Source organism: Vidua macroura, chromosome 10 (genome assembly GCF_024509145.1).
Source record: "Vidua macroura isolate BioBank_ID:100142 chromosome 10, ASM2450914v1, whole genome shotgun sequence".
NCBI classification, from domain to species: Eukaryota; Metazoa; Chordata; class Aves; order Passeriformes; family Viduidae; genus Vidua; species Vidua macroura.
In genome coordinates, this window is record NC_071580.1 from 22,887,769 (window position 1) to 22,905,818 (window position 18,050).

The 18,050-nt window shown below is 41.7% G+C and overlaps 1 long non-coding RNA gene across 2 annotated transcripts; it reads left to right on the forward strand.

The window, feature by feature from the left end:
- The first annotated feature begins 1,126 nt into the window (after positions 1-1,126).
- On the forward strand, positions 1,127-17,069 carry LOC128812156 (uncharacterized). 2 transcript variants are annotated; one of them, XR_008438626.1, is made up of 6 exons: positions 1,127-1,285; positions 2,089-2,212; positions 9,824-9,931; positions 10,110-10,181; positions 12,731-12,855; positions 16,259-17,069. It is a non-coding gene; the product is annotated as an uncharacterized LOC128812156 (long non-coding RNA). The 2 variants fall into 2 exon arrangements; XR_008438627.1 differs by having other exon boundaries at positions 16,600-17,069.
- The last annotated feature ends 981 nt before the right edge of the window (positions 17,070-18,050 follow it).

The following is an 18,050-nucleotide window of genomic DNA, read 5'->3' on the forward strand; positions in this document are numbered from 1 at the left end:
AAGTGATGGGAGTAGGAATAACAGTTCATTACGAGGAAAAATTAAAAATATAAATGCAATAGTACAAAGAAAAACCCTCACCAAAACTCCACTGCCATAGTCAGAATAGGAGCTGACCCCCTGTGTGTCAGGGTGGTGGCAGCAGTGCCATTCCATGGGGGCTCAGCCCTCCTGCAGTGCCAGCTGTGCTTCTGCTGGAGCAGGGATCCTGGGCAAGGCTGGAGTTTTCCTCTGAAGCTCCAGGGCTGCTGGAGATGGGCCTGGGCTCCCTCTGGGAATGCAGTGGGGCAGAAAGCTGCTCCTCTGGGAATGCAGTGGGGCAGAAAGCTGCTCCTCTGGGAATGCAGTGGGCAAAGGCTGCTGTGGTGTTCCAAGGTCAGATTGTATCCAGGTAGGAATGCTTGGCTCCTCCCCTGGGCAGAGCATCTCCCCATGGGATGATGGAATTTTCTCAGCCATGCAGGGACACTCAGTGGCCATGGACAGCAGAGATCTCCTGGAGGGAGGATTGGCTGTGGGAGAGAGAAAGAAAAAACTGCCCAGTGAACAGCAGAGAACTGCCCCAGCTCTGACAGATGCTGATAGAATACACACCCCAGCCACATCTTGCAGCCTAGGACAGGAGTTTTTTTGATGTTGTGTCCTTATGATGTGATGCCCATTTATACAGAAAAAGGTATAAGCCAGGGAAGTGTAAAGAAAGGAAATCCAAGGAACATGAAAGGGCAGAAGGCACGTGGACATTTCATACTCTGAGGAACAAAAAGAGTCTGCATGGACACTGATAACCAGGCAAGACTGAGTGCAAATGCTGATGGATTTACCAGCCTCACCTCAATCCCTGCTTATGCAAAACTTTTGAATGTGTCCAGAGACAGAGTACACACAGAGGACTTTTTGTCACTTCTTTGCAATGGCCATAATATATTGATTCATGGCAGACAGCATGGCAGGTATTGTCTGTGTACCCCAAATAACTGCTGTGTCCCAAGGAAGGGACTGGTAAGACTCTCCATTCAGATCTATCAGGTAAAGGATAAGTTTATCTTATAGCCAGCCAGGGATGCACAAGCTGGAGGCTGACTGCAGCTTTACCAGTTAAACTTTCTTTTCCAGGTGTGCAGGTGCCAGCTCTGCTCAGCTCTCCTCTGACTGTTCTCACATGCAGTTTGTTGGGATTATGGAAAGCAGAAGCTGAGAGGAATGTCTGCTGAGAGGATATCTGCTGTATCACATATTTTGTCTGTTTCCAGTTCAGAGATATTTGACTTCCAGGAGAGAATGTGTATGTATTTTTTTACTCTAAATTTTTCCTCCCCTCTGTCTTTTGCAAGTTTAATTGCTCATTAAAAGTCACAGAGAAGCACACACTGGCACAATGTTTTGATGAAACACCTAATGACTTTGAGCATGTGATTTATGGACACAGCTTAAGTTACATGGGGACTTGTGTCAAAACAGGCCAGAGATAAGCTTGCATTTATCTATGGAAGTTAAGGGATAATTATGTAAAAGCATTGCATTTTAAAGGAAACAAAGACAGACCTGTGGGAAATGCATTTTCACAGCATGTATTAGCAAAGCCCAATCAACCTCCTTGTGGGAGGACAATTAACAGAATTAAAAGTTGGAATTTTAATTATCATACAAATTAGAGGGAAATTAATCAGCTGTATTTTATGACTTGACTTGGCTTTGAGCATTGCCGCTCGAATTTTATAGCAAAACTTTGATTAATTGAGACACTGCATGAAAGCATAAAATCCTGACTTAGGTAGCATTTTAATGCCTGGCTCAATTTCCATCTGCCACCTACAGTATGGGAAGCAGCAACAATGAGTCAGTGCAGAAGCCAAGCGTTTGTTTGCTCCAGCAGAAGTGTCCAAAACCATTTCTCTTGCTTTTTCTATAAACCTTCTCTTTTTTATCTTCTAACTACTCAACATGTTGGTTTACACCTAGCTAGATTCAAAAGTTAGAGAATTTCACTGACTCACTGGAAGCATCATTTCAATACTAATCAAAGCCCAGCTTTTTCTTTGGTTTAGGGCTGTTGGTTTTTTTTTTTTTTAATTTTTTTTTTTACAGTAAATGCTGCTCCCTTATGGGTTGTCAAGAGTGAGGAATTTCATGTGAAATCTAAAGGCACCTACAACTTGAGTGGGACCTTTGGAACTGCTGCCCCAGACTCAGCAATGCTTTGCCTTGGCAGGTATTTGAACCTTGTTTTGGGTTTTGCTGATCAGAACTTGAAAGTTAGTTTGTGGCACTGTGGGAGGATGGCAAGTTCCAGTTCAGCTGCTGAAAATGTGGGTTTGGTAAAATATTTACTCTTTTTTGATTGTTCTTTTTTGCCCCAATGACAGAATTTGAAGTTTGGTTCCCGACTGATTAAAGAGTCAAAACCTTGAGTGCTCCTTTACTAGAAAATGGGAGCTCTAGATTAAGGTTCCTTACATAGAGAAAGGTGCTGGATTTGGTACTTGCACTTTTATCTTTCACTTCCCTCCTCTTCCTCTAGTAAATATCTCTCAGGTTGGGTCTGCAAATCCTGAAGGATAGTCTTGCCATATTTGACATTGAAAATCAAAGAAGGCCTAAAGCTAAGCTCAACCCAGGAAAAAATGAAATCAAACACTTTTCACTGCTTTGTTTGGGTTGTAAAAATAAAATTCAAATAACAAAGTATCAGAAAAAGCAAACCTGTGCTTCCGTCAGAACACAAAGCACAAGCAGATTGCAGAATAAACTAGACTGCAATTTTATAGGGTCTCAAGTTAAAAGGGGTAGTTTAATTATGATGCTGGATTTAGTTCAGAGCTCAAGTAATGATCTAGGAAGCTGGAGAGAAGCACTGGAAATGACTGTGTGCTAATGAGGACCCCAGTTGCAGCTTTCAGTGCTAGTTAATTTGCAATCTATGTGGAGATCTGTTGGCAAGCCTATAAAATGAGGTTTTGCAAAAGTAATCACCACTTCAAAGTCTAGAGATACAGCCTGAGGAAGCAGAAGCATGTTGACTGTTAAATTTCCACTTTGAACATTGTTTGGAAAGTTGACGTTGTTGATTCATACCTGGTGAACTGAGGAAGGCAAATTGTCATTGGAACCAAAATAGATCTAGAGCTCACCATTTCAAAAGACAGCTACCAGGAGTGGTTTTTGGGAACTGTGCCAGATATGCCAGCTAACTCAACATTGTCTGTTTAGAAACTCTAAGATGTTTGTGGATGTTTGGCTGAAGGACAAGGGGTCAGTCCATTTGCTGAAGGGCTGTGGTGAAAGCATCCTATTTTCTGCTCTGAATGTGCTCCTACTCAATACTCAGCACTTTTCTGGATTGGATCTGGACATGATATAATGTGTGTTTTAGGGTGAATCCTTTGGCCACCTAAAGGTGAGCAAGGCCTCCAAAAGAAGTCTTCAAAGCATGTCCATGGAATAAGGTGATGAAAAAGCCTGAGACAAGAGTGCTGTGTTATGTTCCCTGTGGAATGCCAGTTTGGTTTTGAGTGGGAAAGTATGGTAGGTAAGACAAACATGCTGCTTCAGATTCCCCTGACCAGAGGCAAGCCATCTCTCCTCTCCTCTCCTCTCCTCTCCTCTCCTCTCCTCTCCTCTCCTCTCCTCTCCTCTCCTCTCCTCTCCTCTCCTCTCCTCTCCTCTCCTCTCCTCTCCTCTCCTCTCCTCTCCTCTCCTCTCCTCTCCTCTCCTCTCCTCTCCTCTCCTCTCCTCTCCTCTCCTCTCCTCTCCTCTCCTCTCCTCTCCTCTCCTCTCCTCTCCTCTCCTCTCCTCTCCTCTCCTCTCCTCTCCTCTCCTCTCCTCTCCTCTCCTCTCCTCTCCTCTCCTCTCCTCTCCTCTCCTCTCCTCTCCTCTCCTCTCCTCTCCTCTCCTCTCCTCATTCCACAAGGCTGCAGCATTAGAGGGACAGAGGAAAGTCAATGAGCTGGTAAAGGTCCAAGGATTTATTGCAGAGCAGGTATTATGCAAATCAAACTAATTACTTCACAGGACTGTCAGGTGGTCTGAATGGATGTGGCCATCAGGATCTGTACAATGTCACAATTTCACTTATCTGTCAGTTTACTTTAAGTTGAAAACAAAATGTTCTTTTGTCAAAGGTACAAGTGGAACAGAATTACTCTTTCTTTTCCAAACACCTCGATTTTTAAGCTCAAGCAGAGAAGCTGAACAAGTTGCAGGGTTTGAGTACAGCCTCAGCGAAGGCTGGTGGATGTAGAATAGATAGTTTCAGTTGGAAGGGACCTGCAGTGACCATCTTGTCCAGCTGCCTGAGCAGATGTGGCACAGAGGAGTGCCAGAGCCCCACAGCTGGTTCTGAACAAGTCACTGCCCAGAGTGAGCTCAGTAGCTCTGCCTAGAGAGCTTGAGCCATGTGAGCTCAGGGGGGACCAGATCTCTGGCTGTGTCCCTCAGGGCTCATTTGGGAAGCTCCAAACTGTGGTATGCAGTGACCCTCTGGAGAGGAGCTTTGCTTGGCAGTGACAGAGGCATCCAGATCCACGACAACACACCTGGCTCAAAGTAATCTCCAATCTGAATAGTAAAGGCAACAGGTTGCAGCCTGGACCCAGTGGTTAAGGGAGGGAGAGGCTTAGTTTGCAAGGTAGAGTTACATAAATGTCTTAATAAAGGCTTCCATAATAGGATTTTTTAGGAATTATTCTGCCAATGGTGCTTGCCACTACGTTAAATAAATTGTCCCTGTCCTAAAAATAAATTGAGGAATCCTGAGCTGTCATCCATTTTATCTGGGGAAATGGGCACATTCATGACCTCCAGCCTTGCCACTGTTTGCTTAAGCATTAAAAGGACTCTGAGTTTTCCTCCAGAGTTTGAATAAAGAAGCCATTGACCCCTGTGTGAGATGAGGGGTGTCTCTGTATCCAGAGCTCCATGCAGGGCACTGAACAGCAGAGTGGGGAGGAAACCAGGAAACTCTAGGCTGTCAGTACTATTTAAGGGAACTTCCAAGTATCCCTGCTTGAGGGTGTCAGAGAGCACACCTGAAGGCTCTGCAAGGCTGCTGCTGGAGCATGTGGTCCCTGGCATTCCCTTGGCAATTTGAGTTCCCTGTCGGGCTCTTGGTGCCTTGCAGCTTCCTTGCTGTGGTGGCCTGGGGACACTATCTGGTTGTAAGTCTGGAAATGAAACGCTTACACCATGTGGCATTTGTTACTTGAATAATTTTTCCTTTTAATTTACACACACTCTTAGTTTTTGACGTGAAGGGTCACTTGAGATGTTCTCTGAAAACAGCTGACTCCTGTGACTTGATTTAGCCCAGCTGGCAAACTCAGTTAGAAATCAGGAACTCTGTTTAAAAAACAGATGCTGCAATTGAACCTAAGTATTCTGTGGTAAATGGAAGTGCTTTTTAATTTTCTTTTAAGTACTGGGGATTTTTTGGAAGGATAGGGAGTTTGTTTCAAGTAAGACATGTACGTCAATGTTGGAAAGTTTTAAGTGTGCTTAGAAAATGGGAAACAAAGCCAACATAAATGAGAAGTTAAATAGTTTACCCTCACTAGAGGGTAAATGTAGGGTAACTGTGACAAGAACTTCCCAAACACAGTACCCATGTGATGACTTGGCATCCCAGCATATGGCTTACATTAAAGTAAGCCCTCCAATTCTACACTCCAGATAATGAAGTCTACTTTTCCAGTGATTGTGGAAGTAGTAATTCTCTCATCTAAAACCATATGTTAGAGGGGAAAGAATTCCATTCTTGTTAAGTAATTACTATTGGTAATTAATGAAGTACAGACTTCCCTGTCTAAAGTATCATTTTCTAATGTCACATTATTTGAGAGATGCAACCTATGTTTAGAGTTTTGTTTGTGAAGCAGATCCTATGAAGTGCCTGGTCCTGACCATTCTTGGAATATTAGATTAGGCAGGCCCTAAATGCAGTCAGGATTTCAGGGCTCCTGTTCCTTGACTGTCCTTACTGTTGCACATAGCTGGGCTTTTAGGCCCTGCTTTCAATCATCACGAGTAGCACCGTGCAGTTGGGCCTTATCGTGAGATATGAGAACTCAGATTTTTAGTAAAATGTCCTTTTAACTTCCAGGATTGTTTAATGGGACACTCACTGGAGCGGATACAGATGGGTGATAGCCTAAACTTGAGAACAGAAGCAACGAAAACCCTGGCTAGGGAAGAGGGGAAAGTTTGCATGGTGCCTGAGTTCTGACAAGAGTTTGCTCCAAATGTCAAATGAATTCAATTATCATCTCTTTAACAGAAATCCTGTAGAGCTTGGTTGACTTGGAGCCAGCTGCAACTATTGTGAAAAGGAGACTGTTCCATGCCCACTTCAGACTGAATCTCCAGCTTCTGAACTGGAGATAAGGTTTGAAGTGCTCTGCTTTCATCACATTCAGTTCAAGTGCATCAGTACATACCTACTCTCCAGCATAACTTTTAGACAGCAGCCACTGTTCACTGTCACTGAATGGTGGCATCAGTGGTCAAAAGCTGGCCTGAAGGCTGGCAGGTTTCCTAACAGTGTGCCTTTGATGGGGTCTGTTTCTGCTGTCAGTCATGGGGATGTTCACAGCTGTGGACAATGGCTGGGTTGTGCATTCACTTGGCAGCACCACTCAGTGCTCTCCTGGCAGGTGTGGTGATCTTTGTATTTTGGGAGAATCTTTAGAGTCATCTCCTCCAAGGGGAGTGCTGGGCTGTGTTACAGGTATGTCATGTGCTCTTTATTTTATTAATCCTGTTTGAATGGGGGAGCACAGTGTTTTAACTCAGGGAAAAGGCATTTGAGAATGTCTCTGAACAATGTTTACTGTGTGAGACCCTCTGTCATGACTGGCTGTTGTGCCAGTGCCTCATTTCACTGGGATTAGACAGGACTAACAGTAACTCAAAAATACAGCTGCTCTTAGAGTTATTAAATTTGTCAGCTCTCTAGAACTTTACTTGCAAAGTTATTTCATCTCAAGCAGGATCAAACCATTGCTCTTGTGCTTCTAATGGACTGTATTTCTAGTATAGCATATAATAGGTGGGATTCCCTGATTTTGATAGCCAATATTGGAGATTCGCTGCCTTGTAAAACTCCTGTAAAACACTAAGTCAGGCCCTAAAAGTGTAATTTTGTCTTCATGTTTCTTAAAAAATAACCAGTTCCAAATATGTCCTAAAGTATCTTCCTCCTAATCAAGGACATAAATCTTTCTGTATAAATGTTACAAATTACAAAGACAACATTTTTTCAAATTTGAACTTATCTAAGAGGGAAAAAGCATGGATGAGTGAGCTTTGTATTAAGTTAGAAGAGGTAATTATAGGCTGGTGGTGTGAAAGATTTTTACTTTTTTGACGACATCTTCATCCTGAGATCCACATCCCTACTTACCTGGAGGCTCCTAACTATGCACCTATACACTTTTTCTATCCAGTAATAGATGGGAAGAATATATGGTACATTGTCTTCTAATACTTTGAATGCCATGGATTATGGGAAGAGCTCCATGCTAAGGCCTCAGCCACCCTCAAGGAAGTATTCCACCAACAGATTTCTGAATCTTAGGCTGCTAGATCAGGCTGAAATAGGAGAATTTGGTTATGTGGGCTACTGCTGTGGAAGTAATTTTACCTACCAGAGTCAAGCAATTGAATGAGAAAGGTGGTGTGTCCTTGTGTTCATTCTTAGCACTACGCATGGGTAGGCAGCATCCCTTTTTCCATCCCCTTTCCCATCCCCTTTCCCATCCCCTCCCAGCACACTAAAACCAGGATGCCCACTTCCCTTGGCTGGGGAAGATCCACATTCTGTGGACAGTGACATGAGCTCTGCCCAGGCTTGGTGCTACAGGTGATTCAGCTGTGCCACTGAGGCTATGCTAAAACAGCACTCTGTTGCTGTTACACTTGAAATTGCTTCTGCTTTCTCCACATTTTGTTTTCAAATCCCCTTTCCCCATTCTGGTCATGTTTCTCCAGCAGTATTTCATCAGTGGGAGTTCCTGTTCCCTTGGCTATTACTGCATAGTGTGGTGACCAAGCTTGCTTTGTGAAAGGTGCATTTGGAAGTAAGAAAAAAGGCAAACCAAAATTGTGGAATATGTTTTATTCAGTGGTGTTTGAAGTTGCAGTTCTCCATGCTGTGCCAATTAGCACATTTCCATAATAGTCTGAATCTACTGTGATTTTAATGGAAGAAAACTGTATTGATTGCAAGCAACTTTCTCAATCTCATTTAGCCTCTGGTGTTTGAAACTATGACTTTGAGCCATATCCAGGTATGAGTCTATTCCACGTTGATTTTAAGGAATTGCTATGGAGAACACAATTGTTTTCTATTCCAGATAATCTAGTATCTCCAGACTGATGAATAGAATTTATTTGCGTCTTTTTCCTCCATGCTTGTTCTCTGTCCACCTTTGATACTTTGCATTTAGAATGCTTGTGAGCAAATTGTGCTCAAGGAAGTGTATGGCTTCCCCTGTTCTTGAAAGGATTTTTGCTTACCTGGCTGATATTGAGAGGGTTCATCATCACTTTGTTGTAAATTGGATTGGTGTTGATGTATTTTCAGATATATGTTACCATCTTAAAGGTTTAGGTCAGTGCATGCTGCTTTTGGCATACAACAAGACTTTCTGAAGCCAGTGCTTGTTCCTTATCCTTGTGCATTAGAATTTGAGGCTTTCTCAAGTCCTCCAAAATCAAACAACTTGCTAAGAGGAGCACAGTTGCTTTCAGTTCTATCTTGTTGCCCAGGGCTGTAAACATGAGAAGCAATTCAATATGATTTGTGAATTCTGTTCTGTTCTCTGTACCATCACGTTCACATGTGACTGCTGTGGTGGGAGCCCTGCTCTCCTTATTGGTGTCTGCATTGCCTAAAGATGTATATTTACTAGTCAGCATTTTTCATAGGCATAAAGTTTTCAAGGCATTTTCAACGTGCTGGGATACCTAATCCAGTAACATATGTATGGTTTCTTTCACTATGAAAAACTGTGCATCTTCTGTTGTGTAGCCTTAAATGATGAAAGTGAGAAAAGGACTCTTAACCTTTGCAAGCTTTTTAGTTCCAGCAGTTTTTTGCTTGGATTTTTTTTTTTTGTTTGGTTCTGTATCAAACTGAGGGCAATAGAAAGGCTTGAATCTCACTGTGCAGATTATAAGCTCACTTTAGCATTCACTCAAATCTAGAGAGAATGGATATGTGGGCCCAGAAACTGTTCATACAACCATCACCTGATGCTATTAACACTTACATGAAAAGTCTGGACAGTAGATGTAATGGTTTTCTTATAAAAAGTGTGTAGAAATGAAAAAAGATTTTCTGGTAGTTGTGCAGATGAATCTACTTCTGCCTAAATTAAAAAAAAAAAGGGAATCAGAGTGAAAGAGGGCAAGTAACTTGAATCTCATGAGCCAAAAATAAAGAGGAATTTTAAGTCAAAGTTCAAGTTTCTCATCACTGGCCTGCAAGACCTTCCAGTTCTCTCCGTAAAATGAGAAAGAATAACTTCTTCATTTGTACTTATAAGATTTTTTTATTGTAAGTTAAATTATCTTTTTTTTTTTTTTTTTTTTTACTTAGGGAAGGTCATGTGTAGTAATTGATATCCTCAAAAGAGAAATCTGTGAAAGATACAGCTATGTTATCTGTTAGTTAAAGGTTAGCATTTTTAAATAGGGAAAAGAACCAACCAATTTTTCCCTGTGTGGAGAGGATATATTTGCTATTTCCATGTGTGACTGTCTTATGTAATTTTGAATAACTTATTATTCCTCCTCTAACACTATGTTTCCTCTTTCCCCACCTTAGACACCAATACAATACAGATGGTAAAGGATAGAACGTTTTCTTGGATAAAACATCTGGCTGTTTCATGATCTTCACAAGCTGCTGGCTTCTGAGCAGGCTAACCCAAGGGTAAGCTTGAACAGACTGACAGAAACCTGCTTTAATCTGCATCAGCTACTTGCTTTTTGAGTGAGGATTTCCATTTTCCATGAAAAGCCATTTGCTATGCTGAAAAACAAGAGAGAGTTTTGCTTTCAAGTTGTATAGATGGCAAATATTTTGGATTCTGGCTTGTGTATTTCTGCAGAGATTTGTGTGGTCTCACCGGATGCTGAGTGCTTATGAAGACACTGAAGATATCCTTTGCCAATACTCTTAAGTAAGTATCACATTGTGTTTTATTGAGTGCTTGGTTTTTTCTTTGAAATTCCATGTATGGGATAGGAGAGCTTATAAACTTTATTAAAGAAAAAATAAAGTGTGTGCAGGTTTTAGTTATGCTGCTCACATATCTAGAAAAATGCCACATCTCCCTAGCTTACCCTTTTAATCAGGTCATCCCATTCTAATTAAAGAACTATTGAGGAAGAAACCTCAAAATATGTCAGAAAGAAGCTGACAACATATGTTGCATTTAGGAATTCCTATTTTACACACTCTGTCCTGATTTTATTTAAATGATTGTTTCTTTTTTCTTTCTTTTTTTTCCCTCTGTTAATGTTCCAATAACAAAACATTTTGCTGACTAAAATGACAAGGGAAATCTATGCTTAAATTCACAAATTAGTGTTCACTCTCCAACTGTGATCTGAATTATTGTCTAAATAATGTGGATGAAACACCTATTTCAAGAACTGCCAGGATTTCTCCTTTATTTTGTCAGTGTGCATTTCAGTGTTTTTAGCAGAAGATTAATACATGTAGTATCTGTCAATAGCAGTAAATTGTCTAATGATATGCTTACCATCTCCACGTGGGAAACAAAATATTCCTTTCTCAACTGCAGATCTTAGGGGCTATGTTTGTATGATAAACAGGACATTAGTGTAATTGCCAATTTTGCTTGTGCTGCTATGCCATAGAAAATGGCTGGATTTCCAATATGGTTGGGAGTTGAAATATTTATCTGTGGAAGCCAAGTGCAGCCTGCTTGCAAGAGCCAGACACAGCAGATTAACAGCAGTGAAGTTGGTGTTTGAATCAAATGTCTGGGACTGCACATCCTGGAATGCTCTCCTCTTCTGACAGCTGGTTCAAGTGCAGAAAGATCCATTTCCTGTATTGGCTACATGCTTAAGTCTGGGCATCCAAGACCTGGATTAATTGCTTGGCAGGGTTTTTTTTATGTCAGGCTTATTGACAGGACATTACTTGGAAAAACCTCTGGGAAACTTAGGACAAACACTGACAGTATTGCTACATGTACTGCTTCTGACTGGTTAGAGAGTGGCTCCCCCAGCATCAGGCTTTGCACCCTGCAACCTAAAATTGTACCTTGATATGGAAGCAGCATTCCTGGTTGTTGCAGAAAGGAAGAAAAAATCATAGAGAAAGGCTTCATGAAATCAGGCCTGCTCTCCTGGAATCAGTGTCTGGCCTTGTCAAAGCCAGCATTTTGCAAATTCCCATGTGAAAGCAATCCTGTTGTGAGCAATTAGTTACGATAACAAGCTACTCCTGGGTAAAAAAAAAAACAAAACAACAAAACAACAAAACAAAACTGTATAAATTGTTTTTGCACCGTTAGATAGAAAAATAAAAACTATCTCTTACAAACAACTTTCCCTGCACATACACACCAAGAGTTTGAGTGACCAATCCATACAGAATAAAAACTTGTTACTAACTAATAGAGTAATTGGCAAGAAAGCTACTGACCAGTTGGAGTCCCACATGAGGTCTGTAAAACTGTATAAAAAGGAGTTATGTGAATAAAGAATGGCCTTTTTCCGCCATGAAGAAAATGCAGTCCCTTGTGATTTATTCCCATACCTGGTGACAGATAATAGACAGACAAATAGAATGTCTACAGAAAAATCTACAGATTTTTCAGGTTTAGACAGAAATACATAACACAAATTGAATTTCCCACTGTCTTCCAAGGGATGTGGATAAGAACAAGAGTTGAAAATTGATGCCTCTGTTGTTTTAAGTGGATGTAAAGGTTGCTCCAAGCAGTTTCTTACAAACCAAGGAACATGTCAAGGGCTGTATGGATACACACATGAACAACTGAATGCTGCCTGCTGTGCAGTAGGTCTCCTGGGGAAGCCCAGAGTGCAGTGTTCCAGCAGCAACTGCCTGGATCCTCTCTCCTGGGAAAGTAGGGAAAGCACCGGTGGCACCTTTTGGTGCTCTTCTCTTTACCTGAAGTAAGGCAGGAAAATTTTTATCCATGGATCCTTCTGAAGCTCTGTGCAGCTCACTAGTGTTCATGTGAACCAGTCAAGTCCAAGAAAGAATGCCTTCCACAGTCATTAGTTACCTCGGGGTTCATTATGCTCCAACATATGGAATTTCATATTGGGAAACACAAAAAAATCACCTCCTAATATGGAATTTAAATTACTGCTTTTTAAAAGCTTTTCTCATGCATTTTCTCATATTTTTTCTGAGTGCAACTTGTAGCTGGCACATAGAAGGGAAGGGGAGAAAATACAGTGATGAAGTGGCCTGATTTCTTTCACAGGAGCACCCAGGGATCAGTCTGACTTCTGTTAAACAGTGGTTTTGATTTTTTCCTTCTCAGCCTGCTGCACATCAGGCAATCTTTTCAACTCCCATTTGTCTGTCAGGCATAACACTTATCTTGGAGCTAGTAGAAGGCTTTAGAGCTAGGAGTTGGTGGGTTTTTTTTGGTGGTACAATGGTATTTCAAACACATTGTTTCAGTCTCACTTTGGAGTAATTTTCTTCCCTCTTCTGTAGGTGCTCTCCTGGATTTTGATGGTCAAATTTTGTAAGAGATATCTCGTCAGTGCTTGTCCCATCTCTTCCCTAAGTGATTGCATCGGATGAGCAGAAAAGGATGGATAATTGCCTATTGGATTCTGGTTAGTGAAGGTCAAGATAGTCTCTGCCTGGCCTACCCTCTGCTTGTCATACAACTCTGTTATTACAGGGTTTATTCAAGCCTATAATCAGCTGAGTTTCACTGAGATGGAACCATCTGCTTCACTGAGTAGTTTTTTTTTTTTGTGGGTTTTTTTTTTTTTTTTTTTTTTTTTTTTTTTTTTTTTGTGGCAGTGTGGTCAGGCTTTGTCTACCCTTGACAGGATAGATGAAACGTCCACAGATTTTCTGTTCTGCACCCATTGTATTCTTAGTTCTTTGAGTTGAAGCTTCTTAAGAAGCTGGTTTAAGGAAAGAAAGGAGAAGCTATGTGGTGCAGTTGACATGGTGGAGGGGAGGGATGGCATCCAGAGGAACCTGGACAGGCTGCAGAGGTGGGCCTGTGCAAACCTCATGAAGTATAATGAGGCCAAGTGCAAGGTGCTACGCCTGGCTCAGGACAATCCTATTACAGAAGTACTCCAGCAGAGAGTACCACTCTAACATTAACTTCAGCAAGTGTTTGAAGGGGTTAAAACAACGTTTTTTAAACACAGTCCCACTCATGGCTGCAAGCTGGGTGGAGAATGGGCTGAGAACAGCCCTGAGGAGAAGGACATGGGGGTGTTGGTGGGTGAGAAGCTGGACATGAGCCAGCAGAGTGTGCCTGCAGCTCCGAAAGCCATCCTGGGCTGCATCAAGAGAAGTGTGACCAGCAGGTCAGGGGAGGGGATTCTCCCCAGCCATGGCAGGCAGCTGGAACACAATGATCTTTAAGGTCCCTTCCATCCCAAGCCATTCTATGAGGCAATGGTCACTCAATGAGTGCATGGCTAAGGATGAGTTTAGTCCTGTCTTGGTTTGAAAAGCCAGGTGTCTGCTTAAGGAAGGCAGGAGCCTCCCCTGAAATGGAAAATGTAAACCCCCTCCCTCTGAATTATTCTAATTTTGAAATTTAGGGGCTCTCAGGCAAAGATAGGGGGATAGGAATAACAGTTCTTTATTAGGGAAACTAAAAAATAAAAATGTAATACTACAAACAACAAAAAAACCAAACCACTGCCAGAGTGAGAATAGGAGCTGACCCCCTGTGTGTCAGGGTGGTGGCAGCAGTGCCATTCCATGGGGGCTCAGCCCTCCTGCAGTGCCAGCTGTGCTTCTGCTGGAGCAGGGATCCTGGACAAGGCTGGAGTTTTCCTCTGAAGCTCCAGGGCTGCTGGAGATGGGCCTGGGCTTCCTCTGGGAATGCAGTGGGACAGAAAGCTGCTCCTCTGGGAATGCAGTGGGGCAGAAAGCTGCTCCTCTGGGAATGCAGTGGGGAAGAAAGCTGCTCCTCTGGGAATGCAGTGGGGCAGAAAGCTGCTCCTCTGGGAATGCAGTGGGCAAAGGCTGCTGTGGTGTTCCAAGGTCAGATTGTATCCAGGTAGGAATGCTTGGCTCCTCCTCTGGGCACAGCATCTCCCCATGGGATGATGGAATTTTCTCAGCCATGCAGGGACACTCACTGGCCATGGACAGAAGAGATCTTCTGGAGGGAGGATTGGGTGTGGGAGAGATAAAGAAAAAACTGCCCAATCAACAGCAGAGAAGTGCCCCAACTCTGACTGATGGGAAATAGAATACACACACACACTTATCTTACAATCCAGGACATGTCTTCACTTAAATTTAAATCTACACTACAGGAGTGTAGTGAGTGCAGCCTGGATATGGCAGCATTTTGAATTTATGTCTAGGATTTTTAAGTGTACTTCTGGCAATACTGTTCTCTCAAGATTATATTAGTCCTGTTACAAACATGTTATCAAGTTTGCATGATAAAATTAGTTGTGCCTGCATGGAAACTGGTATGAAATCCAACCATATTATAGAATATCTTGAGGCCTTGGAGAATTCCATACATTCTAGTAATGAATTTCATAAGCATTAATTCTTGAAAGTTGTGTTTAATGTCTGTCTGGCCTTGGCCAAATCAAAGTCAGACCCTAATCTTGCCTGTTTAAGCTAAAAGATCTCTGGGGAAGAGAATATAAACCACCCTCTGCTTTTGAGGCTGCTTGAAAATTCTCTTTGATGCAAGTTTTAGCCTTGTCTCAAGGGTCTGCCTTCTGACTAGTTCAAAACCAGCTTTGCTGCTTTTTTGAGGTTTTACAGTGAGGTGAGGGAAAATCCATTAGATTTCAGGTTATAGAGTCTGTACTAAGGAACTTAAAATTGTGGCACAAAGGCTGGTATGCTTCAAAAGTGTAAGGCTGGGTCACCACCCGTCCTTTGGACCTTTGCAGAAACAGATAATTTTCTATAAAAATATCTTCTGCTGTTTCCTCATACCATGATATTAGAGAAGTACTAAAATAGGTGGATAGGGTTTTAGAATTTTGAAATAGTTTCAGTGCCAAAATGTCTGATACAATGAGCTGGGATTTGGTGAGAATTTGGGGTGAGATTTTATGGGACTTTCAGTGAGACTTCTGGTTTAGTAATACTGACTTACATATGGGAATTCTTTTCTCTTTATCCAACTTAAAAGTGCAATTCTCTTTAAAAAAGTTTTGCCTTGAGTCTTGGCACTCAAGAGGTTTACACAGGTTGAAGGTGACCTGTGTGGAAGAAGTCCTTAGTGTTGCTCTTCCTGAGCTGCTTTCAAGTGACAATTCTTGTAACTGAAATTTTGGTTTCTGAGTACATGTTCAGCCCACTGATTTCTTGAAAATACCTTTTTCATAAGCTTGTGTCACAGACTAAAAATAATGTTTTAAGGTTTGTTTTTTTTTTGTTTTTTTGTTTTTTTTTTGGTTTTTTTTTTTTTTTTTTTTTGGTGTTTTTTTTAGGAAAGGTATATTCTACACCTGCCTTTCACCCTTCTGTCCCTGGGGCCTGCTATTTGATTTCCCAGGGGCAGTGTCTCAAGGCAATATATGATACTCAGTGGGTGCATTGCTTCAAGAATTATATATTGGAAACCATAAAGAAACACTTTAGTTGATCCATGGAGATGAGAGAAGCAAGGACAGGAACTAAAAATTATTCTGTGCCTGTGTAAAACATCTCTTGATGCTTTAAGTAATCGGATGGAATAAATTAAATTATGTGGGCTTTTGTGAAAGACAACTTAGCTGTCCTCAAATGCAAAACTCCTCTTTAATTAATGTGTTCAGAGCCTTTGTCACTGTGGAAATACTTTGTCAGTGTGGAAAAAGTATTTAGTTGGTTATGAATTTATATTGAAGAAGAGAAACTGCAGTGTTATATCTATGTGTTTGCTTCAGCTTCATTTGGGAACTCAGAGCTCTTACACCCATTTGGTGTTTTTTTAATGTTGAAACTCTTTGTCATGAGAACAACTTAGAAAATGCTCCATCTGAACAATTCTTACTGTGTCTTCATATGTGATATTCTCTGCAGATGTGGTCTCTTTTGAGAAGGGGAGAGAAATATATTCCCTGCTTCCCAGCTGAAGGAAACAACTGTCTCTCTGGAACAAATCAGTGGCTCAAGGCTGAAATTGCTTGAAAATGATGCCTAATACTTTGTTAACATCCTCTGGTTTGGGGCTCTTATACTTAAAAACAAGAGGGTCACACTGAAAATAAACCATGCTCCACATCTGGCTTTTCCTTCAAAAAACCTCTCATGGTTAAGTGAGTGAACTACCCACCATTAACAAGTTGCTGACTTTTTTTTTTATGTGCTCAACCGAGTGTGAAGTGACAGTATCTATTTTCTGCTCTCTCTCAATGAATAAGCTGCTTACATCTGGACTGGGATCTGCTGCTACAGAAGATGCTTTCCTGCATATTTTCCTCCACAGAAAATGGATGCTACGTAAACCAGTGGCTCTGGGCTGTTCCTTCTTGCAAACAAGTGCAGATGGAGCAGTGAAGTGCAACTTTTCAGTCTGAGGTAAATTTTGTGCAAAATTTAAATAAATTTAACAAAGAAAGGACCTGTCCTGTGGACTGAGAAGGATTGCTGGATGCTTTGAGCTCTTTGACCTCTGCCACTGTGGAGTCAGAGTAGAGGAAATAACATTGGTAACTCAGTACATTAGAGTACTGAGCCTTCCCTACACAGACATCAGTTGAGTTCCCTGCAAGAAAATTCACTATCTCTGCATGGATTCGCTTATTCATGCTTGGGGAGGAGCAGAAGAGGAAGGGAGGGAGTTAAAACAGTTCAGTGTATACAGAAATCAATGGAAAGATTCACATCAACTTCAATGGATTTTGGATTTGGAACTTAAACTCTATTGTATGGTCTCTTCAATAAAAGACCTCCTGTTTTGCTACTTGAGCAAAAGTTCTTGAAGACTGAACTGAACTTTCCCCTCAAGGTGCTTGCACTGTAGATTTATTACAGTCGCATTAAAGCAGCCATTTCTGTGCTTTTAATGCATTAACAGGCTGCCAGTTGAATAAGATTGTATGTTTGGGTGGAAAAGAAATCTAGAGATGTGCTACAGACAGTGCTTGGAATGGTAATGAGAATGGCAGCTCATTAGGATTAGCAATGCAAAAAAGGTTCCAGTTAATGAACAATGAAAACATTTTGGCAGTTGCAGGGTTGATTATTGCAAGGCTGTTCATGCTGCTATAATTTAAGCATCTAACGTGACTGTCCATTATCAGCTCAGATTTCGAGAGGTTTATTATTCCATCAAAACATTAATTCTGTGCTGAGAGTTGGCATGGAAGACAGGCAAGCAACTAACTTGCATTGTATGTGCTATTTGTATATTTGATAGAGACTGTAAATGAAGCCAGCAGCCAAGTTTTTTAGGCCCAAATGAAAATGCCTATTATCTTATTCTGATTAGAAGGGTTGACAGAGACTGCATGGGCATGAGCAGATGATGCTGCTGGAGAGGGTCCCATTCAGTTCATGGGCAAGCACAGCTCCAACCTGTCCCCACCATCCCAAGGTCTGGCTGTAGGAGATGAACCTTTCTGAGCACCAGCTGTGGCAAAGTGGCTCTGAGTGAATTTACTTTTCGATGTAGAGCAGCAGAATTTTGCTGCTACTGAAGATAGTGAAGCTTGACTTTGCTGTCCCCATGAAAAACAAGTGCTTTGTCCCTGACTTTAGGGAAAGGCTAGTTAGCACGGGGCTAACCTTCGTAGGAAAGTTGCTCAGGAGAAGAGTAGGGGATAACAGGAGAGATGGGGAGAGTAACTGCTGCCTTAGGTGTCCTCTGCAT